General features: G+C 44.6%; 1 long non-coding RNA gene across 2 annotated transcripts; it reads right to left on the bottom strand.

Moving 5' to 3' along the window:
- Nucleotides 1–14071: 14071 nt before the first annotated feature.
- LOC102013501 lies at nucleotides 14072–24234 on the bottom strand. 2 transcript variants are annotated; one of them, XR_001237117.1, is made up of 5 exons: nucleotides 24198–24234; nucleotides 18150–18720; nucleotides 17828–17900; nucleotides 17220–17365; nucleotides 14072–16099 (listed from the first exon to the last, which is right to left on the bottom strand). It is a non-coding gene; the product is annotated as an uncharacterized LOC102013501 (long non-coding RNA). The 2 variants fall into 2 exon arrangements; XR_263581.1 differs by lacking the exon at nucleotides 24198–24234 and adding an exon at nucleotides 20002–20197.
- Nucleotides 24235–24506: the final 272 nt, after the last annotated feature.

Raw genomic sequence — 24506 nt, 5'->3', positions numbered from 1 at the left:
ACTACCTTCTCCCCAAAAATAAGGAAAGCATTCTTGCCCCCTTTCCCCAAGAGCTTTGTGGACTCATTTGTCAATGGCTGTTTTCCAGGTGACCAACTTCTTGCATCTTCACATGGAAAGGGGAGGGACTCTCCGCTGGCTGTGCTTGTAAGGGCTCTGACCCCATCACAAGGCCTCCATCTGATGGCTTAATCACCTCCCAGAGGCTTCACCTCCTAACACCATCAACTTTGGGGTTAGGATTTGAACACATGGGTTTTGGAGGAACATAAACATTGAGACCGTAGCAGCTCCCCAAGCTCCCTCTACCCTCTCACCCGCCACAGTTCCTTCTTCCACCATGTTCCTGTCACAGGGCTTGCATCAGTGCCCTCACTGTGCTGGACTGACCAGGTCTCTGTATCTCCTACCGAGCTCTCATGCTCAACTGCAAGCCCCTATGGACAGACCCCAAGACATTATCTTTGTACCTAGTGTTGGCTCAAGCCTGGCCCAGAGCGGTGGCTCCTCCAGTAAATGTTTGCTGACCCACACAGAATGGAATGAAGCTGAGAAGGGACCTTCAGCTCCATTAGCTCTCCATTCCATTTGTTTTATAGTTGCCTTGGTAGAAAGGGAGCTTGGAGGCATGAAGGGCTTGTGAGCTTTACCTACCGTGATAGATAGATTGTTTAGAGATCTTTTGCCAAATGGCACATTCAAGAAAAGTTGATAAGTAGAAACCAGTGCTGTGTTGCCAACCTCACCTCAGCTTCCAGTTGACAAACCAAGCTCTAGAGGGCCTTGTTTAATAAAGTGGGGTCAAGCACAATTTGACAGCCGCAAAGACCCACTAGGATAGGGACATCCATCATGCTGCACACAGATGTCCCCTTTGCCACCCACCCAAAAATCATGCAGTGCAACAGCCTCACACCCAGATGAGCAGGGGAACGAGGCTGACCCCCCCAAGGTGGAATCGCCCTTGTCTGGTACTGTCTGCCTCCTTTACACTCAGTCCCTGCTATGGGCAGAGCGGGGAGGTAGAGGAAAAGGATAGAAGGCAGAGTCTACACACTCGCATATGCTGCCACACATACTCAGAACACAGGGGCCTTTGGATTGGCTAAGGGAGAGCTCTGCATTAATGAGGCCAACTGTGCAGACCCAGCCCTTGACTAGCCAATGTGCTTTCCACTGTTTTCGAACTACATCTTCAGCCTTACAGGCCTTGTCAATCAGCACATAGGACCCAGGAGAGAACATGTGGCAGCTCTTGTGCCAGTGCAGCCATTTTTACCACTGCAGCAGAATGATCAGGGGCAACATCCTGGGCACAGAAGGCAGCGTACTGTTTGTGTTCAGTCCTGCTCTCCCATGCTGTCTTAGAAATGAGGTGAAGGTGACCCTTCCCAAGCAGAGGATCCATAAACGCCACAAGCTGGTCATCTGTACTCTTTCAGGGTTCAGTTCAACTGGGATAAGGAGGAGAAGCATAGGAGATAACCCCATTGGAGGTTGGCAAAGACTGCCCCAATATGACACCATAACCCTGTGGCCAGAGCCAGAGGACAGTGACAGGGTAGGGAGAAGGAACCAGATCAAATTCCTTTGGCACTGTTATCACATCTGTCTTGGTCTATTTTCTGTTGCTATAACTGAATACCACAGATTGGGACATTTACAAAGAACAGAGGTTTATTTAGCTCATAGTACTGGAAGCTGGTGCTGGCATCTGCTTAGCATCTACGAAGGGCTTCAGGCTACATGCCAACGGGCTTACACAGTAAGACAGAGCAAGGGTTCTAGCCTAGGTCTCTCTTCCTCTTCTTTTGAAGCCATTGGGGGGACCCCACCCTCATGACCTCATCTAATCCTAATTACCTTCCCAAAGCCCCCGTCCAAATATAATTAACATATGAATTTGGGGATAAGGTTTCCAACACATGAACTTTGGGAGGGACACATTAAAGCCACGGCACCATCTGTCTAACACGGGAAGAGCGAGGTTTGAGTTAAAGCTTGTGATGAGGATTGGTAGGCAGATAAGCTAGGCAGTAGACACCTGGGACTCACTTCCACACCAGTATCTTTGCAAGTACACTGCTTGGCTTGTTTATTACCATGATGCTCCACGCACATTGCCACTCCAGAATTTAGGCCCAGGAGTCACCCTGTACATAAGACTCAGGCTCAATCTGAAACAGAGTCTGAACTCAGCCTAGTGTGTGGCTGGCCCAGCCCAGGTTGCTGGAGCCACTGCAGCCTGGGTCCACACACTCCGCTTCACTGATGCCAAGCTCTGACCAACACATGCGACCAACTCCAGGCTCAGGCTTCAGAATCAGCTTCATTTAAATCTTTGTAAGATGCCAGTAAATAGCTCACTAATGAAATCCACAGATGGGCTAAAACTGGATTGTTCAGAATCAGCTAAGACTGCGATTGAGTCCCTGAGGGGCCTGGGAGGCTACATGTATGGTGAGGAAAAATAACCATGTGAAATTCAGCCTGGACAGAGGCCAGCTAACTTCACTTTTGCACTGCCAAATTCTCCCCACAGTTATCAGGAGGCGGGAAAGCTGTGGAAAGCAGCCTGGCTAAGGGAGGCAGAGGGGCTGGTCATGGTAGGGGCTTGGGGCGGGGGACCCTGACCCCGTCATTTGGGGGTGAGTCTTAGAGACAGCTCATAGAATAAGGATCAGGAGCCTGCCTACATGGGCCCAGAGAAATGCCAAAAGGCCCCAGCAGGACCCAGAAGTTCCAGGGAGAGCGGAGCTTTAGGCGCACTGGACAGGGAGGGAGTCCTGGCTAAGTCCTGCTTGGGACGGTTTGTTATCAGGGGTACCAAAATGTCTGGTGCTCACCTGTCCCCTCAGGAGTCCCCACAGCTGACCTAGATGCTGGGAAAAACTAGAGTCAGCAAAAAAGAGGGCAGTGATAGTCTCTGGAGCCAGACAGATCTGAATCTGACCGCTACCTGTGTTCTAAACCTTTAGTTTTCTAACATCCTTCAGCCTCAGTTTCCTCATCTGAAGATGAGCTATTAGACCTTCTTCATTGGATGTTCTGAAGACCATCTAAGGTGAAGTCTGTGAAGCAACAAGCATAGTTCTCACCACACAACATCAGCCAAGAGGAGAGGGAAGGAGCCAATGACTTGCTGTGGCGCCCTCGCCATGTGTCCTTCCACATTCCTTCCTTTTGGAGCTGCCTTCTTTAGGACTACAGGCCAGCCTACGCTCTCCTTAGCTAGAAAATAGCTGGCTCATCCAACCCTGCTCTCTGCTGAGCCTCCATTGTTGAAAGAGTGGCCACGTTAACGGCCAGTTATGGTTGAGTGACTTTCTTTATCCATAACTTTGCACTAATGGACACAGCCAAAGCCTTAGCTAAAACGAAAATTGTGAACTTTGAGTTTTTCCTTAAAGACTTTTAAAACAAATCTTAATATATTATTTGTGAATAGCGTGTCTAGACGGCTGAGCTCATGAATTTGAGTTGTTGTGGCCCAGTGGCAGGCCAACGTCGTGGATTCTGTTCCAGTGTGGACTTCTTTCCTTCATTTTAGCCCTGGTCATGGCCTAAACCCTAGTGAGCCCCAGCCCGTGGCCTCAGCCCGAGTCCCCAGCCTAGTTCTGCATGATTTACATGAAATGGGGAAAGTGAATACCAAACTCACCTCCACTGCATGGGAAACAACGTAAAGACATCTCATGAAGATAACATGGGTTTACTGGTTCCCTTTCTCTCAGTTATGAGCACCACCGCAGCTCAAGTTTCCCAGAGTATTCTCCCTTAGCAGTGACAGGCCCTTGCAGCTTGCCCTCTGAGCACTTGTTATCTACAGCCAGCAGTGATAATAGCTTAGAATCCAAAGGCAACCCATGAAGGAGTAAGATGTTTTCTCTTATGGGAACAAGACAGGGCTGATGTCATAGGGCAGATGACCCTGGAAGGGGTGCCCAGCCTACGCAGGTGCAAGGATTTCACTGTGGCTCTCTCCCAGGCCCAGCTAATCATGGAGCAGCAAGTCCTTCTCCTTCCTCAAGGCACTTGCATTATGCCAACCTCCAGCAAAAGCTTGACCCACCGGTAAAGCCTTCTGCATTGGAAATTGGCTCACACCCCAGAAGAGAGGCTGGTCTCCATCTGGACTCTTTGTCCCCATGAGCAGTTCCAGCCTGAGACCAGGAAGTGTCCTGTCAGAGTTTTCAGGCCAGCCCCACTTTCTCACATTTAGTCTTTTGTGTCCAGAGCTCTGGTTCAGAATATGTGCACTCCATAAATAGAAAGCCTAGGAAGGAAATGAGAAGCCAGCTCTTGTCACCTTCATTATTCCAGGGTCCCCTACAACACTAAGGCTGCCATTGAGCAGCTTCAGCCAACTATGTTCTTGTCCTCGACTTTCTTTTAACTGGATCCTTATGTCCAGCTACTTCAGAGAGTCAATCCCGGCTCTCCCTCTGCTGCTGAAGGAACTGTGTCTCCTCATCACCGGGCAGATCTCAAGGCAGGGCCTACCCTTTCCATCTTGTGTATCTGTAAACAGTGTTCTTACTTAGACTGGACAATGAGCACTCATTCATCTAACAAATATTTGTTGAGTGCCTACTACCTGCCATACTCTAGTAGGAGTCAGATATTGCAGTGAACAAAGAAAGGTCCAGCCTTCATGAACCTTTTAGTGGATGGCAAAGGAGCACCCAAGGAGGGGAAACCAAGAGAAATCACTTATTCAACTATTAGGAATCAGGTACCTACTGTGCCCCAGGCTTCAGACTACTTCCTTAAAGCACAAGACCAAAGCAAAGCTTATACTTGGCCAGAAGGAAGCATCAGCCAGGCCAGGGCTTTTATCATCCATGCAGGAGAAATGTTTTCTCTCAGGATCCTTGCTGAAGGCAGCTCTACTGGCCCAGGTCACCTGCTTACTACCTCACCCTCAACACTCCCCCTCTTCTCCACCACAAGTAGCACAGGTTGGCTGAGCATTCACAGAGAGCCATTTATCCATACCTCCACACGGAAACACATTGGTCTTTCTTTGAAAGGTAGGGGGAAGCAGAAGTGACTTCCAGGTCAACCTTAGAGCAGAGGGAGTAGAGTAGCAACGGAAGCAGCAGCACCCTTCCTTTGCGGGCTATTGTTAATGTGTCCACCACCTGCACTGACCAACTGACCTGGCAGGGAAACTAGTCCCAGCTCATTCCTGCCCGGTGTGGAACTCCTCCAGCAGGCGAACATCGTTCAGGCATGTCCCATCAATCTCACCAATGCTGTCTCCTAATTGTGCTGTGGCTTGCGACTCTTCCTCCCCACCCCTTCTCCCTCACTCCTCTCCTTTTACAAGTGGCAGCCCTGCACAGAGGTCTGCAGGCTCTTTCTGCCCGCTCCTGCTTCCATCCCTGTCTGCTTCATACATCCCCCCTCAAAGAGATCTCCTACATATTTAATCCCATTTGGATGTTCGCTTCTCAGAGCACTGGAGCTGAGCTAGAAGGCAAAGATCCCGTGGGTCAGGATGAGCAGCATACTGGATGCAGACAGCCCCCACAGCCCTGAAGGGCCACTACCCACTGGCAACAGAGCAGTTTCCCCATTTCTGCAGGAGAGACTGAGCGTGGGCCTAGAAGTGGCCCCAGCTTCACAGAGCTCCCACCCCCCTAAGGAGAATCTGCACCAACTACCTCCTCAACTCAGGAGAAATCTCGGAAAATTCAATCCCACGTGTACACTATTTATTCATTTTAATTGGAAAAAGAAATCCAGACATAACCCCACTTTATCCAAGACCCGTGTCCTTGAGAAGTTAAGTGCAAATTGAATTAGGGGGAAGTGGATCCCACTGTACGTGTCCTGGGAGGGTTCACAGTGAAAGAGAACTCTGCAGTACATCCAAGTCAGCCAGCATGCCGCATCTCTGAGTGGATGGCAGAATTGAGGGTAAAACTGATGAGTATGAGTATACTGTAGGGAAGTCAAGCAAACAGCAATTGCAGCAAGACCCTGGCTTCAGGGCCTCCAGCCCACTGAGGAGATAGCCAGGATTAACTCAGAGAACAATAGGCCACAAAGGATAAATTAGAGTAAGATCGAGGTGGTGACACCACTGCTAACTTGGCAGTCCTGAGAAGCAGGAGAATGTTTGGGCAAGAATCCCCAGGGAGAGCCCTGAGGGTGAGTATCTCAGACTGAGTTCCAGACCTTTCTACCACAGTACACAGAGCTACACCCTTTCTGCCTTTCTTTGACTGTCCCAGTTGCTCCAGGGTCCCCCTACTCTGCCCACTGGGCCTGGCCGTATGTCGGCTTCCTGGGGAGGCCCTGGCATGGTCCCTGGAGCCTGAGGTGGGATGAAGACGTGTGGGCTGCTTGGGGTGTGGCCAGCCCTCTCGGCCAGCTACAGGGCACAGGGCCAAGTTGACAATGCCAGCCACCGGAGACAGAGTGGCAACTGCCGCTGCTGCCTCCAAAATACCAGTTGAGGTTTTCTCCTACTTGGGGGTTTAGAAACTATTTCCAGTTCTATTATGCCTTTGTTTTGCCCTACTTTTGCTTTTATTTTTAATACAGTTGGTGGCTGTGCCGGGAGGTAAGAGAGAGATGGCAAGGCAAGAGCCAAGGGAACAGTGAAACTAGGAGAGTGTACCCTGGTTCCAGCCCTCAGCGTCTCCTCTACCAATCCCATCCTTGGGGCCTGTGCCTTCCAGATCCTTTCTCCACGCACAAGGACCAGCGGGGCTGCCACTCTGCCCTATTCCCTCCCCATTACAACACCCCTGTACTGTGTCCCATTATCCCAGCATCCAGTTCTTGCAGGTAAATGAAAACATCCACTCTGTCCCGGGCTGCCTCCCCGTCTCACTGAACACTCTGTCCTTGGGCAGCCTCACTGGCATCCCTGGCCCCATTTGCCATTTACACGCTATAAATTCTACATCTATTTCTCCAACGCCCATCTCTCCTGTGAGACGCAGACCTGCATATCCAACCGACTTCACCTAGATGGAGCTGTTTCCAAAACTACACAGCTGGCAGAACGGGGCTGTGATCCCTGAGAGAAAGGAAACAAATGGGGTAAGGCCAGTGATGGCCCTCAGTTTCTGCTTGGAGGAGCTTTCTGGACCATGCTGTAGGAAGGAGAACCTCCAGAACAGCATAGAGGTCTCTGAGTTCATGAAAAAGATACTGCAGTTTGGGAGACTGAGTTGGCTGGAATTTGCAGGGTAGAGTTCTGGAAGGCAGAGAAACCACAGAAAAAGAGTTCCAGGTATCTGCCTAGGAGTCCTCCTGGTTGAACTGCTGATACTAAGCTATACATACATTGAGTGGAACCCTATAAACCCTGCTGAAGACCTGTTAAGATGACATGAGCTAAAACTCCCAGGGCCCTCACCAACATGGAAGACATGCAATTTACAATCAGCCAGAATAAAGAAACCTCGTGAAAATCCAGGATATTCAGTAAAGAACCCAAGAAGTGTCATATGTTAGCAGTAAGAATAACCTAGTCCTAGAATAAACACTACTGTAACCTTGCTCCAGTGAACCTTAGTAACAAGCCTTAAAAAGTTTAGTCTGATGTGCAAATACCCTAACAACCATCCAGAACAAAGCTCAAGACTCCTTAAAAGAAAACACAAAATTCAAAGACTCAACAATATGCATTTACAATAAAAATTATTAAATATATAAGGAAGCAGGAAAAGTGTGCTGCTTTCATAGCCTGGGGAGAAATATCAGTTAATAGAAACAAAACCAAGAATGGCAGAGATGAAAGTATTAACAAACAAGGATTTCTAGAACAGCTACCATAAATATACTCAAGGATTCAAAGAAAAATATGGAAATAGCAATGAAAGAAAATTTGAAAAAGAAAAGTAACCAAGTAGAATTTTTGTAAGTGAAAAATATATTTGAAATAAAAAATCCAGTAGTTGGGCCTAACAGTAGATTAGACACTGCAGAAGAAAATTGCAGTGAGAAGAACAAGCAATAAAAATTACCCACAGTGAAGCACAAAGGAAAAAGGCTGACCAAAAAGTGAACTGAACAAAGCTGGGTATGATGGTGTATGCCTATAATCCCAACAATCAGGAGACTGAGGCAGGAGGATCACCATGAGTTTAAGGCCAGCCTGAACTACATAGCAAGATCCTATCTCAAACAAACAGCAAGTTAACAGAATAAAAGGAGAAACTGTGATATATCCATATGATGGAATATTATTTGTCTGTGAAAAAGATACATGCTACCACATGGATGAATTTTAAAAATATGTGCTAAGTAAGAAAAGCTTGTCATTAAAGACCAAAATTTATTATTTATCTTACATGGCACGTCAAAAATAAAAAAATTATAGTGACAGAAAGCAGATTAGTGGCTTCCAGGGGCTGTGGGATTAAAGAGTTGGAGGAACACCTAAAGGACACAAGATTTATTTGGCGCTGATGAAAATGTTCTAAAATTGCCTACAATGCTGGTTGCACATAGTTATGAAAATGCTAAAAGCATTGAATTATGCATGTTAAGTGAGTAAATATGTGATATGTGGATTATATCTCAATAAAGCCATTATTTTAAAAAATTAACAGAGTTTAGTGACCTATGGTTCAATATTATAGTCTAACATATGTGTAATTAGAGTTCCAGGAGAGCTGGATGCAGAAAAATAATATTTGAATAATTAATAGCTGAATTTTGGCAAATCTAATAAAAACTATAAAGTACATGTCCAAGAAGCTCAACAAACTTCAAAAGAGATAATAATGAAGACAATCAAACTAAGGCATCTCAAAAGCAAATCACTGAAAACTACGGATAAAGAGAAAGTGATAAAAAAAAATGGCCCTAGAAAAAAGACACATTGTATACAGGAGAACTAAGCCAATGGTGACCACAGAGTTCTCAACCAGAATGTTGCAGAGCTGAAGACAGCAGAGTGACATCTTTAAAGTATTCAAAGTCTGTACAACAAGAAATGTTAAAGGAAGTTCTTCGAGCCGAAATGAAATGATACCAGATAGAAACGGATTTACAAAACAGAATGATGAATGCTAGAAATGATAAATATATGAGTAAATACAAGAAGGTGTGCTTTCCTCCATTCCAAAAACTCTTCAAAAGATAATTAACTTAGGAGGATGGACGAACATACTCAGGGCACAGTAAGTGCATGTATGAAAATATCACAGCGGACCTCACCAAAAGAAAATCTTTTGAGTACTTTGACCTTTATGAAAAAAGAAACACTTTCAGTAAATTGCTCTGTGCTGCTACTAAAAATTAAGTCTTTTAAATAATAAAAAAGATAATTAACTTATTGAACTGTCTCATTGTGTCCTGTAAGAATATGCAATTACTAGGTGTAAAATACAAATTATTTTAAAAACATAATTGACTACTAAATGCCACTGAATTATTCATTTTAAATGGCTAATTTTGTCATGTGAATTTTATCTCAGTAAATTATTTCAAAAACGATAGCTATTAACTCAAAAATAATAATCTATTTGTAGAAGCAAAGCAGGTTACAAGACCAGAAAAAAATGGGAAAGGGAAAATCAAAGCATGCTATTTTAAATTTCTTACTTGTACATGAAGTCACAGCATCTAGAGGTAATTTGTGATAAGTTAAAAATGCTTCTTTTAAACCCAAAAGCAATTACAAAAATATAGCTAATATGCCAAATAGTGGAGATAAAATAGAACATTAAAAGATTTCCATTATTCCTTGATGCTTGTCCCTCCAAGAGGTGGAGCTTAATTCCCAACTCATTGAATGTAGGCTGAGTTTAGTGACTTGTATATAATGAATAGAACTTGAAAAGGAAAAACAGTATCTTTACAATGGAGAATCCTGGCAGATACCACCTTAACTAAATGATGGAGCTTGAAATCACCTGTAAGTCATGTTGATGTCATATGGTATGATGAGATGATGATAAGAAAAGGTTATATCACCCCCACAATATCTTCCCAAAAGTCTATAAGCACGAACTAATCAGGAGAAAACAACAGATTAATCCAAAGTGAGAGATATTCTATAAAATATCTGACCAGTACACCACAAAATTGCTCACATCATCAAAAGCAGAAAAATCTGGGAAACCATCACAGCCAGGAGGAACCTAAAGAGATAATGATTAATTAAAATGTGATATCCTGGATGGGATCCTGAAATGGAAATGAGCAGTGGGAAGATTGGAATGGAGTTTGTAGTCTACTTAACAGTATGGTGCCAATGTTAACATCTTGGTTTTGTTTGATATATCATATTTGTGTAAGATGTTAACATTACAGAAGGTCAGATGAAAGGTCTGTGGGAATTCTCTGTGTTACCTTTGCAAATTGTTAACCTATGGTTATTTCAAAATTAAAAGTATGTTTAAGTATATACTTGTATTAGTCATTTTTATTACTATAATTAAATACCTTAGGCTGAGTATTTATAAAGAAAAGAAGTTCAGCACATATTTCTGGAGACTCAAGTGGATGGAGCTAGCATCGACTCAGCTCTAAGGAAGACCTCGTGGTGAAGAGCACCTCCATGGCAGAAGTGCACGCAAAAAGATCACATTGCCAGGCAGTAAGTCAAAGAAGAGCCTGGGGAGTGCCCACGCTTGATCTTTCGTGAATCTTTCTTGAGAACTCACTCAAGGTCCCATAGAAACTGCCCTAATCTCTTTTGACAGCAAAGCTCCCAGCAAGACTTAATCACCTCCCACTAAGCCCCACCTCTTAAAGGCACCACCAGCTCTTAACATCACCACACTGGGTATCAACTTTCCAACACATGAACCTTTGGGAGGACACACTTAAACCATGTCCAAACTGTAAGGGCACTCAATCCAAAAGAAAACAGAAAAGAAGAAAATGTTTGATGAAGAACAGATGGGAAGAACAGAAAACAAACAGAGTGAATGGATGACCTAACTCCAACTGTATCATAGCTACATTAAATATACATGGACTCTAAGCAGTACAACACAAAAGTAGATTACCCTGCTTTATTAAAAACAAAATTAGGCCGGATGTGGTGGTGCATGCCTTTAATCCCAGCACTCGGGAAGCTGAGGCAGGGAGTATCATTGCGAGTTTGAGGCCAGCCTGGGCTACAAAGTGAGCTCAAGCCCAGCCTAAACTGCACAGCAAGATCCTGTCTCAAAAAGACAAAAAAAAATTAGACTCAACCTTTTCTGCTTTTTATAGGAACTATCTTTTAAGTACTTGTATAAAGACAAAGGTAGGTTAAAACCAAAATGGTGGATAAAGATATACCAGGAATGGCTATATTAATTTCAAGGTAAGCTTCAAGACATGGAATATTACTAGGAGCAAACACATTCATAATAATAAAAGGGTCACTCCATCAGAAGATATAACAGTCTTAGATATATATGCACCTAACAACAAGCTTCAAAATACATGAAGCCAAATGAACAGAACCAAAACAAAAATAGCTAAACTCACAAGTGCTGTGGTGCGCTCCTGTAATCCCAGCACTGTGGAAACTGAGGTAGGAAGGTAGCAAGTTCAAGTCCCACCTTGGTAACTTAGCAAAACCCTGTCTCAAAATTAAAAAACCAAAAATGGTCAGCTATATAGCTCAATGTGAAGGCCTTGGCTTTAATCCCCAGTACCTCAAAAAATAAAGAAATAGACAAACTCATAATTACACTAGGAAAGTTTGCCATTTCTCTCTCAATAACTGATAAAAGAAGTAAACAGAAAATTAGCAAGGATCTAGAAGACTTGAACAACGCCATCAATAAAGTTGACTTATTTGACATGAATAGAACACTACACCCAACATCTGCAGAACACATATTCTTCTAAAGCACAGATGGAATAGTCTCTAAGAGAGACCATATGCTGGGCCATAAAACAAGTCTTAAAAAATCTAAAAGGACTGAAATTTTCATAGTATGTTTTATGACCTCAACACAATTAGAAATCAATAACAAAAAGATGTTTGGAAAATCCTTAAATATTTGGAAAATAAAATAACATATATTCAAATAATCTATGGGCCAAAGAACAAATTCAAAAGAAAATTTTAGAGGTTGAGGCAGGAGGTTACAAGTTCAAAGCCAGCCTGGAAAATTTAGCAAGACCCTGTCTCAAAATAAAAAGAACTGGGAATGTAGCTTGGTGGTAGAGCTCCCAGTCTCTAGTACCACAAAAAGAAAGGAAATTTGAAAGTATTTTTAAATAAAGAAAATATATTTTTAAAATTGTGGAGTGCCACTAAATTAGTATTTAGGAAGACATTCTTAACAATACTTATATTAGAATACAAAAAAGGTCTCAGATCAATGACCTCAGCTTCAAAATTACTAAGCTAGAAAAAATAGGAGCAAATTAAACCCAAAGTAAATAGAAGGAAGTAACAAAGATAAAAGCAGAAATCAATGAACTAATAAAATAGTACAGAAAGTTAATGACACCAAAAGCTGGTGCTATGAAAGGACCACTTCTGGCTAGACAGTATTGGTTATATGGTTGTATTCCTTGGTCAAAACTCACTTAACTGCATACTTACTATGAGTGCATTCTACTGTCTGTAAATTATACTCAAAATGGACAGAAGATTTGAACTGACATTTCACAAAGAAAGACATACAAATAACACATGAAAAGTTTCCAACACATTAGTAGTCATCAATGAAATACAAATTAAAACCAAGGTGAGACACTAGAGCACACCCACTAGAATGGCTGAAATATAACACCAAGTGCATACAAAGCAATGGTAACTCTCACATTGCTAGCTGGCGTATAAAATGATAAGACCATTGTGGAAATAAATCTGGTAAATTTCTTATAAAATTAAACATTAGCCAATGCTTTGTTCCAGTCACTCCACTCAGAGATAATTAACCAAGAGAAATGAAAACAAATGCCCACAACAAGACTTACTGGAGATTGTTCATAGTAACCTTATTTGTAAAATCCCAAAACTAGAAGGAACCCAGGTGTCTAGCAATGGGTGAATGGATAATCAAATTGTGGTATAGCCATGGAATAGTATACAATATACATCATAATTTATATCCATAAACAACATACATTATAGCATTAATATGATAAATATTCATCAATAAAAAGAACAAACTACATTACATACTACAATGTGATAAGCCTCAAAAGCATTATGCTTATTGAAAGAAACTAGATACAAAGATTAGATACAGTATAGCTCCTTTTATTTGAAATTCTAGACTAGGAAAATTAACCTATAGTAGCCAAAAGCAAAATGATGGCAGCTAAGACTCAAGAATGGAAATGAAACTGATTACAAAGCTTTTCAAGGACATTTTTTGCAGTGTTTAAAATGTAGTAAAACTTGATCATAGCAGTGGCTTTAGTTTCGGGGTTTGTTTGTGTTTTATTTGAGACAGGGTCTTGCTTGCAGTTCAGGCTGGCCTTGAACTTACTATGTAGCCCAGGCTGGCCTCAAACTTGCAGCAATTCTCTTGCCTCACCCTCCCGGGTGCTGGGACTACAGGCTTGCACTACCATGCCCAGGGCAGTAGTGGTTTTACATACAGGGCTGGTCCAAGGGTTCTCACAGCCTTGGTAGATGTCTATATACACTATTTGATTCATCCAAAATCAGTGTGTCAATAACATTCTGGTGGCCCAGTTTCATGCACTTCTGTCAAAAAAAATATTGCTCTAGTGAGTGGAGAAATCTACACTGACCTTAGGGCCAGGCCCCAACCACAGTCCCATAGATGATCCTATAATTGAGAACCCTAGAGTGCTGTGTGCATCTGGTGGGCCCCAAGCATGGGGCGGCAGACCTGAAGCCTCAAAGACTGCCTTGAAACATGGACTGGATCCTGTGTCTAGGTGGGACACATTGTGGGCTAAGGACAGCTCATCCTGATGATACTGCTGTCCCTGCCCAGTCCCAAACACACTGAAAATTTCACAGAAAGTGCTCCAAAGTACATGGAGGTGGGCACTGAGATGCAGGTGGTGTTTGTTACCTCGTGTGTTGGTCAGTGTTCATTACTACAACAAAATAACTGAAGCAGGTTACTTATAAATAAAAATAAGTTTATTAAACTCATGGTCTGGAAAGTTTTGAGGGGGTGGCACTGACATTAGTTCGGCTGCAATGAGGGCCCTCTCAACTGCATCACATTGTGGGGAATGCTAATGGCAGGAGCTCAGGTGGCAAGTGATTACACTGCCACACAGGAAGCTGGAGGAATCTTAGTGGGGCCTGACTCAGGCTTTCATTACAACCCTCTATGGAGAACTCCCAAGCGAGCCCATGAGAACTACCTTAATCACTTTCAAGGGCATGTCCTTAATTGACCCACAGACCTCCCACTAGGCCCTCCACCACAGCCACACTGAGGCCCAGGCTTCCAACACATCAACCTTTAGGGGCATACACATAACCCATAGTCAAACCATAGCACATGAGTATACACATTTATCAAAATTCATTGAACTATGCACTTATAGTGGGCGTGTTTATTGCATATAAATTATACTTGTTCAATGAAGTAAAGAACAATTCCCAGCCCCACTCCAAATAAAAAGATTTCCTTCTACCTGGACACTCTAGAAAACCTTTGTTGCTGGTTCTCAATTGCCTACAGAATCACATCTATGATATATATCCAGCCCAGCCCTGACCTGCTTGAGCCTCAGCCCCTGACGCACCCTTCCTCACCCATTCTCCACACTGAACTGTGACTCAATTTCTAAAAATGCCTGCACCTCTTTGCAATACTGCACTTCTACATATTAGGTTTCCCTTGCTTGAGCATGCACTGTCTCCATGCAAGGAATTCCTACATATTACTCAAAGTCATCTGAAATGTTACTTTTTGTATGCAACCTTGCCTGACCACCAAACACAATTGGGATGGCTGGAGGAAGGACGATCTCTTCCCAGTGAACTCACAAGTCTGAGACACACCTTACTTATATAGCTATGTCAGTTGTCAAAACCTAATTGCTGGTACCTGTCTGGGGGTTTTCTCCAACATTAAATTGCAAATTCCTCCAGGGTAGGGATCATACCTTCTTCATCCTAACATCTAGTACAGTGCCTGGCAATATCTAAGGCTCTTGAGAGAAGCTTCTGAATAAATGAATGAATCAATTAATCAATCAATCAATCAGCCAGTCAATGAAACTGTTCTCCCTTTTTAATAGGAGCATTCAGTGGAGAGTGATTTTACCATAAAGAATGACCTATAAGCAAAATCCTTCACTCCTGGACATCCCAGAAAGAAGGAATATTTGGTCATGGGTCCATTTAAATTCCAGAGTATACCACTGACATATTTCAGCCTGTCAAGGGCTTGTATTTGCAAGTCAAGCTAGGATCAATGGTCCTCTGCAGCCAGTTAGATGTTGCATACCCATTGTCAGCAGCAGCAGCAGCACTATTTTTCACTGGGCACTTGTTATATGTCAGGTACTGGTATATATACTTTTGCATATTAACTTATTTAATTTGCACAATCACCCTGAGAAGAAAGTGCAATTAGGTTGAACCATATGAACTTAGCAGTAGTCGATCTTTTTTTGACCTAGAAAATAGCATTTTCATATGGTTAAGCTTAATGCTACCATTCTCTTTTTGGAGCCAAGGAAAGTGAAGCTCAAGGAGATGAGCCCCTTGCCCACATTTGAATGCTGACCCCAGAGCCCTTTTGCTTTTTCCCCACACCGCCAGCTCACCTCAGCTGTGAAATTCCTGCCCTTAGCCAGTCCACAGAGACTAAGAAGTGGGATAGGGTTGGGCCTGGCTAGGATTTCAAATGCTCTTCTGTCAGCGGGGAGGGTGGCATGAGCAGTGTGGCCTACAAATGTTAGTCTTTCAGTGGTCGCATTTCCAATTTTTTTTTAGTCTCTTACTCCTCCAGAATCCACCTCCTTGGCACCCCACCCCCACACACGCACACAGAAGGGAAGAGCCAAGCCGCTGACTCATACACCACACTGCAGTTGCCTTGACTTTGTTCACGTAGGCTCAGTGGCTTGAGACTCTGACTTTGGCCTTGGTGGTGTCCTTAGCTGGCACCCAGTGGAGCCACTGCATGCTCTCCTCTCCATGGACACGGCTGGCATAGGTGCTGCTGCCCTGGGGAAGACAACCATCAGGGCAGGCTGAGGCTCAAGCCTGAAGCCAAAGGCCATGCCTGGAGTCTGAATGAGCACAGGCAGCAGGGTGCGGGAGGGTGGGGGCTTCCTACCAGTTCTGTTTTGAGCCTTAATAGATCTAGCAGACCCCCCCAACCCTGACATCTCCCCTGCCTTCTCACCAGGTCTACGCATTACCCGCTGGGTCACCAGGCCCAGAGATTGGCGAGGGAGAGACGTGATACAGGGTGCAGCGATCCAGCAGGAGGAACTCACAGCGATCCCAGCTCATAGTGTGAGGGAAGTGACAGAGCACTGCCAGGACTAGGGATGGGCACAGAATGGAGGCCAGGGAAACCAGAGAGGCAGAACCTCAGACTTCAGGCTGCCCGAGGAGTAGAGGGAGAGGCAGGAAGTTCAGGCAGACACTCCATGAGGTTCTGGCTTGAGATGAACACCGGGGGAAAGAGGCAGCTGACTGGGATGTTGATCTGAGACTACAAGCCCTGGGCCACAGGAGGAGAGAGGAACAGGAAAGGCTTCCTATAAGAAGGCCAGAAAGAGAAACAGACAGACCCAGGATCTTAACAAAAGATGATTCTGAGGTTTGTTTTCCTGTTTCCTCTCTCGGGATGGGAAATGCCTCAAAGGACTGGGCTGGAAGGTAGGAAGCCTGGGTACGAGTCCCACCTGCCACCCAGAGCCTTGCCCTCTCTGCACCTCAGTTCTCTGTGTGTGCAAACGATGAGGCAGGATGGGTAGAGAAGGTGGTTGGTTAGAGTAGAGTCATGATTCTGAAGCTTTTTCTATTGGAAAAATGTTTTTAAACAAGATCCAATGTGCTTGGGAGGCTGAGGCAGGAGGATCGTTGTGAGTTCGAGACCAGCCTGGGCTACAAAGTGAGCTCAAGGCCAACCTGAACTGCATAGTGAGACCCTGCCTCAAAAAGACCAAAAAAGAAAAAAGAAAAAAAATCCAATGTGACAGCTCATCAGGTTAAACAAACAAAGATAGAGTTGCTCTTATATCCCTTCCTAGGGGTTCCCCCAGATCCTACATGGCAGCCCAGAGCCTAGTTTAATGAACACTGGGCTAGACCCGTGGTTCTCGTACTCACGCACCAGCACCACCTGGAGGAGGTGTTAAACCACAGAGGAGTAGGTCTACTTCTTCGGTCTCTGAGTCAAGGTGTCTGGTGTGGAGCCCGAGAATCTGCACTTCTAATAATTTCCCAGTTGATGCTGATGCTGCTGGTCCAGGGTCCATGCTATGAGAAGCAGTAGATTACATTATAACTATAGGCTTTTCTGTATTCACGCCCGGTCAATATTTACATGAAATCCAACTCCGAAAGATTTTCTATGCTATGACAGCATGGGAGAGCACTTCAGTCAAAGCTGGTCCGATCTAATTCTAAATGCCCTGCCTATAGGTCTCTGTAGATGTAAAGTTACTGGTCAAGGGATTGACAGAGACAGAAGCCTTTCCTATAATGACTTTACAATCTGTCGTGCCTCCCCCTCCCCCAGGAAGCAACACCCCCGCTAATTCTACCGTTAGAGCTTATTGCATGTTAAGCATTATCCTTTCCAGACATCTTTTTCCAGATAAACTAAAGATGTGGAGAGTTGCTCATTCTCTGACCCCTCAGTGTTTCTCAGATGTTTTCCCCATTTGCAGGGAGCACAGTCTCGATCCTCTGTGAGTTCTTCCAGGACAAGGGCCTTACCTGTCTCATTCTTCTCAGCATTCCCCACGGCTCATGGCCCAATGGCTCACACAGAGTGGGCACTCAGGACAAGCTGGCGGAACAGAATGAAAGAGGCATGTGAGCCCTGACTTGATTGGGCCCTTGTTGACTACCATCATGGTTAAGGCTACTTGCGTGGTAACTTGGGATGGGCATTTGGGGAGGGCAGGTCTCCAGCCATGTTCACCTGGGACTGCTGCCCAGGAAGTTTTGCAAACGGGTCCCGGGAATGTTTAGGGGCCCTCCTTCCCCACACCCTCCTTTTCCGCCTCACCACTTTCTTAAACAGATTGGCACTGACCCTAGTAACAGACTTAATCATTTCCCTTTGCTTCATGATTGTGTTAAGTGACTGCCAAAGTCCCATTCTTGAGTAGTCAGCACATTCCTCAGCATGCAAGTGGAAGCCCATCTGCTCCAGGAGTGCTTCCTTTCCTTTATTGTGCTATTTTGGCTTCAATTTCCCATTTGGACAGGAGCATCTTCCAGCCGGTGAGGAAGCGAGAGGGTGGAGAGGATCACCACAGCTTTCCTTCATTTCTCATTCATCTCCCTGGTTTCTCTGGAAAGAAATCAACTACGTGCCTAGCGCTGCTCTTAGCTCTCTACATGTAATCAATCCCAATAACACTCCTGTGACGAAGATACAAATATCATCCCCATTTTCTAGATGAGGAAACTGAGGCAGAAAGAGATGAAGTGACTTACCCAAAGTCACACAATTTGTGATAGAGCTGAGATTTGAACCAAGGCAATCTGGCTCTGGAGGGTGATTTCTTACCCACGGCCCTTGCTACCTTGCAGAATGTGGATTCCTGAGGCTCTGGATCTGGGAGGACCGGTGAGAACATAGCACTTTCCTTTTTCACTGTCTGTCGTGAAAACCAAAGGACACTTGTATTAAAAGCAGAAGTGTTACAGAGAAACAGGTTTTCTCCATCCCTTACCCCTGACTCACTCAGTTAGTGCAATGCTTGAACTTGCAGATCCTAGGCCAATGGGAGAATGTGGAATTCACCCTGGCGTTAATTGTAAGGGGCTGATGGAGTAATGCAAAACAGTTGCCAGGAATCTCCGATCTAGTATTTATTGTGTGCTCCTCTCTTCTGGAACTGCTCCGTTTAGGTCTCACACCAACAGTAAAGGAGGTTGTAAGGAGGAACTGAGGCTCGAGGTGCTCCCAACCAGCCTTAGCCCTGCATGTGTGCACTTCCCTGTGGCACTGGCTATAAACACTTGTGCTTATTCGTTCTGTCCTCACAGCAGCCCCAGGAAGTAGGAACTTTTATTATCCCTGCATTCCATTTCACAGGCAAAGAAGCTAAGGCATGGAGATATCAGGTAACTCGCCCAAGGTCACACAGCCAGCAAGTGGTAGATGTAGGAGTTGAATTCAGACTGCAGTTTAGACTGGCATAGACGATGGGGGTTTCCAGCGCGTTCTCGTAACCATCACACGGTGCTACCTCTTGGCCTTGAGGCCACCTGCAGGCACTTGCGGTGCCATGTTACCATAACCCTCTCCACCGCTTCTTCTTGTCTCTCTGCTGTCCCTGATGGACTTGATCTTCCCCACAGCCATAACTCTTAGAGGCTCTTGAGTCCAAATTGTAGCTCAGCAACTCACTAGCACTGACCGCTGTGTCTCTCTGTGCCTCTGATGTGTAAAGTGCAGCTGGTGATGGTAATGAGCTCATAGGGTAGTTGTGAGCATTAGGTCAAGAAGGGTGGATTCCCCCATCACCACCACCACCTCCCGCTGCGTCTTCTCCAGCCCAGCCCCAGCATCCTGCAGGGGGAAATGGTGCTTAACGCCCTTTCACTTATCAGTCTCGCCCTCCATGTCTGTCTCTTCCTGTCCCAAATGAGAAGCAGCCCTCAGTTCCACATTCCCTAGGCTTTTCAAAACTTGGTAATTACAATTCCTCCCAGGAGATCAGAGAAGCCCATTTCCCTAGCATGTGAAGCAGGAATTCTATTGTCATTTCGTAACTCAAGTATGACCAAAGTGGCCCAGCCCATCTCCTATCTTCATCACCCTTGGGAGAGGCAGAGAATAGACAACTTGCCCGAAACATACCCTGTGCACCCAAGGCCAGGGTCCCTGAGAAAGAAATTCACAGCACGGAAAGATACCCACTTCAAATACTTACCTGGAATCTGATAATTCCTTGCCGCACCAGTAACTGTGGGAGCAAGCCTCTCCCTCTCGCCTTCTTTACAGTATTTAAGTGCTGGGTCAGGAATATAAATGATCCAGTATCTTTGCCTATCTTCCTAAATGTCTTTGTTCTATAATTCCGTTCTCCTGTAGTTGCTACTGATGCCTTGTGTCTTAATCCAAGTAGAGTACAGGGCTACCTACAAGCAGGTGAATTAGAAGAAATTCCCTTCAGTTGGTTCTTCATCCACAGACTGTAATCCTGGCCACTGAGTGAGCCCTACCTCTAGCACAGAATGTTCCTTAACCCTGTTCATAGAGGGAACTCTCAAAACTGGCTGCCTTTTGTCTCGTTCACAGGCCGAGTATATAATTGCAGAATGAGGAAACTCGAACATAGAGAGGTAAAGCAACTTGACCAACATCAGACACAACCCAGTCCTCCATTCCACTCATATACTGTCCCTGAACTTTAGCCCGAGTTTTAGCTACAGAGGGCAAGTACTGCAAGCATGTGGATGCATCAGGACAAAAGGATCCCTATTACTAAGGTTCCAACTCAGAGAAAGCTAGGTGGACATCATATCTTCATCTCTGAGAAAGAGAGACCACTCTTTCAGGCTTCCCAGAGTATAGGGACTATTAAAAAGAATTCTTGCCTAGGAAGAGGGATTTGTTTGATGAAAGGAATCAATAAATTGCTATTGAATACAATCCAACCTCACTTACTCAAACTAATTGGAGGTAGCCTTTCAAATTAGTGAACCATCTGTATTGTAGTTTACTTATAAAGAAATGAAGCTTTATTGCTTTCAATAATTCACAGTAACTCCAAGTAGGCTAACAAATTGTAGCCTAATTGAGGTCTTAGGAGACTTGCCTTAATGAAATGAAAAGAATCCCCAGCATTAATCACTTATATGCAAATAGTTCTGCCAAAGGAATGACAAAGTTCGTAGCCTTGAAGTTTGGAAACCCGGTGCTCACAGTCCATTTATTCTCTCCATTCATTTGCTCATGGTAGGCAAAGTGAGGCCTGGTAGAGCCCAAGCCATCCCCATTTAGAATTCATGGGGTGACTTCTAATGAAGTTTCACTGTAAAAGGAAACAGTTGGAGAGTAGTCTTAGAAGTAGCAGGTGCAATCTTTCTCCTGATGGAATAAAAGATGGTTTTGGAATACTGTCACTTCCTTTAGTTTTTTTTTTTTTTTTTTTCCTAAGAAGACATTAGGAAAAACAAGCTACCAACGTAAGTCAAGTACCTCAGTGCTTTGTCAAAACCCGGAACAAACATTAAGAGGAAGAAAATCTGAAGGTCGAGGAAAGGAAATAAACAAGAAGAGTAAGTAAAGCATGAATCATCTGTTACCACCTGACGGCTCCCTAAAAATAAAAATAAAACCATGGAAGGAAATAGAGTCCGTGCCATGGTTTGGCATTTTAATAGAGCACCTGATACAGGCTCTGTGCCCTTTTATTTCACAGAAGAAACTCACCTTTGCCTTCTGATTTGGTTGTTTGAGTGGGGGCTTTTTAGTTTTTATTAGTATATGTTTGCCGTGCATGTTTACATTCCTTTGGGGAGTTGCTGCATCTTCATAATACGGCTTCATTCTTTCCACTTCCCCTTCCCGTCCGCTCCCTCCCTTCCCTCCATCTCTTGATCCCTTTCCCACTTGAGAAACATCTCTGTCCCTACTTCCCATCATCTATCTTTTGTTTTGCTCTTTATTTATACTTTGGGTTTCTCATGTAAGAGAAACCACGCAATATTTAAGATCATGTGTCTGACTTATTTCACTTCACATTATAGCCTCAAGGTCTTTTATGCCTTTTCCTTAAGGTTCTGCAGGGCACAAGGTAGACGGTGCTCACCCGACACTGGTGTCCACTTCTCTCCTGGGCACTGTGAGTGGAGATAGGAGAAGCATATTTTTCTTTGCATATGTTTAATTACCCTTTCCTTGTTTCCCAAAGACTGAGGTTTACAACAAAGCAATAAAACAGTGACAAATAGAAACAGAGAATTAGGACCAGGGGAAACAGCAATCAATTTTTAAATAAAATCAAATGTTAAAGAACTTAAAGGCCTGACACTACAGGTGCCCAAAAAGGCAGAACTGGGGCTCATTCCATCCCAGTGCAGTGGACTAACTCCCGAGAGACCACAGGCTCTCCAGATTGGCCTTTCTGGGCAATTTTGGGCCAGACACCTCACTTCTTTGAGCTTGTTTCATAGGTTCTCTTCTGGATGATGGGTCCAGTACATATGATCGATTCCATACAGTGTAATGGGGATTCAGTGAGATGATATCTATAAGCCACCAAGCCTCACTGTCTGGCAGAGAACACATGATCCACAAGTGACAGATATGGGGACAGATATGAAGACAGTCCCCCATGATGCATTTGCCCACGAGGGCATCTCATCCGATCCTCCCATCAGCTAGGCCCTGGGCCCAGGATCATGGAGAAAGGAGAGCAGAGGAAGGGAGCAGTCCTGCAAGAGGCACTACTCCAGGTGGATTCGAGGAGATGGAACTTGGGCAAGGAATGCGCTGGCGGTGTATGGGGACCGTAAGTGCCAGACCTCTCCTAGTGGAGCAGAAGGACAGGTAGGAGATACGTGTGCAGAGGGTAAAGCAGGCAGAATCTGCTCATGGAGTTTTTTCAATCTGGCCAGATGTTGAAGGAATTTGAACTTCATTTGACAGGAAGTGGAAGTCATTGAAGGATTTTGAGCAGGGGAAGGATATGACACGTTGTTGAAGGGGATGTTTTCAAAGGTGGAGTCTGTCTGCTGCTGTCTGCTCTGTTCAGGCTAGGGTGGTGGCTAGGAGGAGGAAGCAGAGACTGGCAGAGCAGCTGCAAGAATCCATGGAAGAGACAGGCAGGGAGAGCTCAAGATAAGGCCATAGGGATGGGGAAGATGCACAATTCCCGCTTTGAGTTAGGGGCACTTGAGGGGTAACCATTTGACATACTTCCCTCTAGACGTGAAACTTCATGAAGGCAGGGACTATGCACACTTGGTTCATCACTGTAACCTCCCCCCCAGCATGTAGCATAATGTTTGGCACACACTAGGCACTTAGCAAGTGTTTTAGGAATGAATGAGTGAGAGAATGAATGAATGCCTCCATGCAGACTGATAAAGGTAAGAATGATTGCTTAATCAACAACAATCAATGGGACACAGAAAACAAAATAGAGAGTTGCCCAAAAGGATCTCACCACTATAGCTGACTTTTTGTCACTGTCCCTGGACCTGCACTGACAATCGAGTATGGGAAGAGCAGCTCAGAAGAGAGAGCCAGAACTGGCTGGGAAGGAAGGTACCGATAGCAGAACACGTACTGGCAGTGATAGGAAGCGTATCAACCACATGTTCCCTGGACAGCTCACACGATGTACGAACGACGCAATATGGGCAAAGTGCAGATGGGAGAAATGGTGATGCTTACCTCCCAAAAGGGCTAACTGAGGATGCGCTTAAAGTAGCGCACTTGAGACAAAGATTTGACTTACTAAAATTGGATCCCCATCCAAAACAATGAAGAGCGATGGTAAAAGCCTTGATTTGAAAGTCTACAACCCTAACCCCTGGCCTAGGCGAAGAACAGAATGGGGCACTTAAGAGGTGAGGCCGCAGAGTCAGGCTACCTCGATTTACATCTAGGTTGCAACACCAACTAGCTGTGCAGCCTTGAGCTTAGCTTTTTTGAGTTTAGGTTTCCTCATCTATAAAACCTTATAATAACATCTGATTCTGCTTCATGAAGTTAATGTGAAGATTAAGCGAGGTAACACATGTAATGCGTTCAGCAACACCTGTATAGTCTCAGTACATGTTAGCTTTCACTCTTTTTGTTTGTTGGTTTGTTGGTTTGATTACTTTTTCAAACCGAGCCTCACTGTGTTCCTCAGGCTGGTCTCAAACTTGCAGTCCTTCTGCTTCAGCCTACCAAGTAACTAAGATGACAAGTCTGTGCCACCACACTCAGCTTTAGCTTTTACTCTTAATGTGAATTACATGACTTTAGACAAGCCACTTTCCTCTCTGGGACTTGGTTGTCTTATGAGCCTGAGGATCCTTTAATCCATACTTTAGGGAGGTGTTCTCTACCTGTATTATGAACTCACCATCTTTCACACATAAAAGCATCTCCATTGTCTAGGGTACTCACCCGATAGCTCTGCCTTGGCAGGGTCACTGAGACTCCTAGAAAAGAAAGAAGGCACAAGACTAGGATCGATGCATCTTTCTCAGTATCCTTGTAAACCTCCCCTTCCACCCCTGAATTCTACCTCCCTCCCTTACTCTTAAGACACTGTACTTCCTTAACCATCTTTGCCCAAGGTGCTAAAGGAGACGGAGCCAAGACACTGCTATCCTCTAGACAGCTCTCCTAGCCAACATTCCACTTGGAATTAGGACCCCCAAGTTCTGGGGCTGGGGATTTAGCTCAGTGGCAAAAGCGCCTGCCTGGCAAGCG

Source organism: Chinchilla lanigera, unplaced genomic scaffold, assembly GCF_000276665.1.
Source record: "Chinchilla lanigera isolate Chin_1 unplaced genomic scaffold, ChiLan1.0 scaffold00072, whole genome shotgun sequence".
Classification (NCBI taxonomy): Eukaryota; Metazoa; Chordata; class Mammalia; order Rodentia; family Chinchillidae; genus Chinchilla; species Chinchilla lanigera.
Note: the sequence above shows the minus strand (reverse complement) of the source record. Positions and strands in the feature narration are given on the sequence as shown.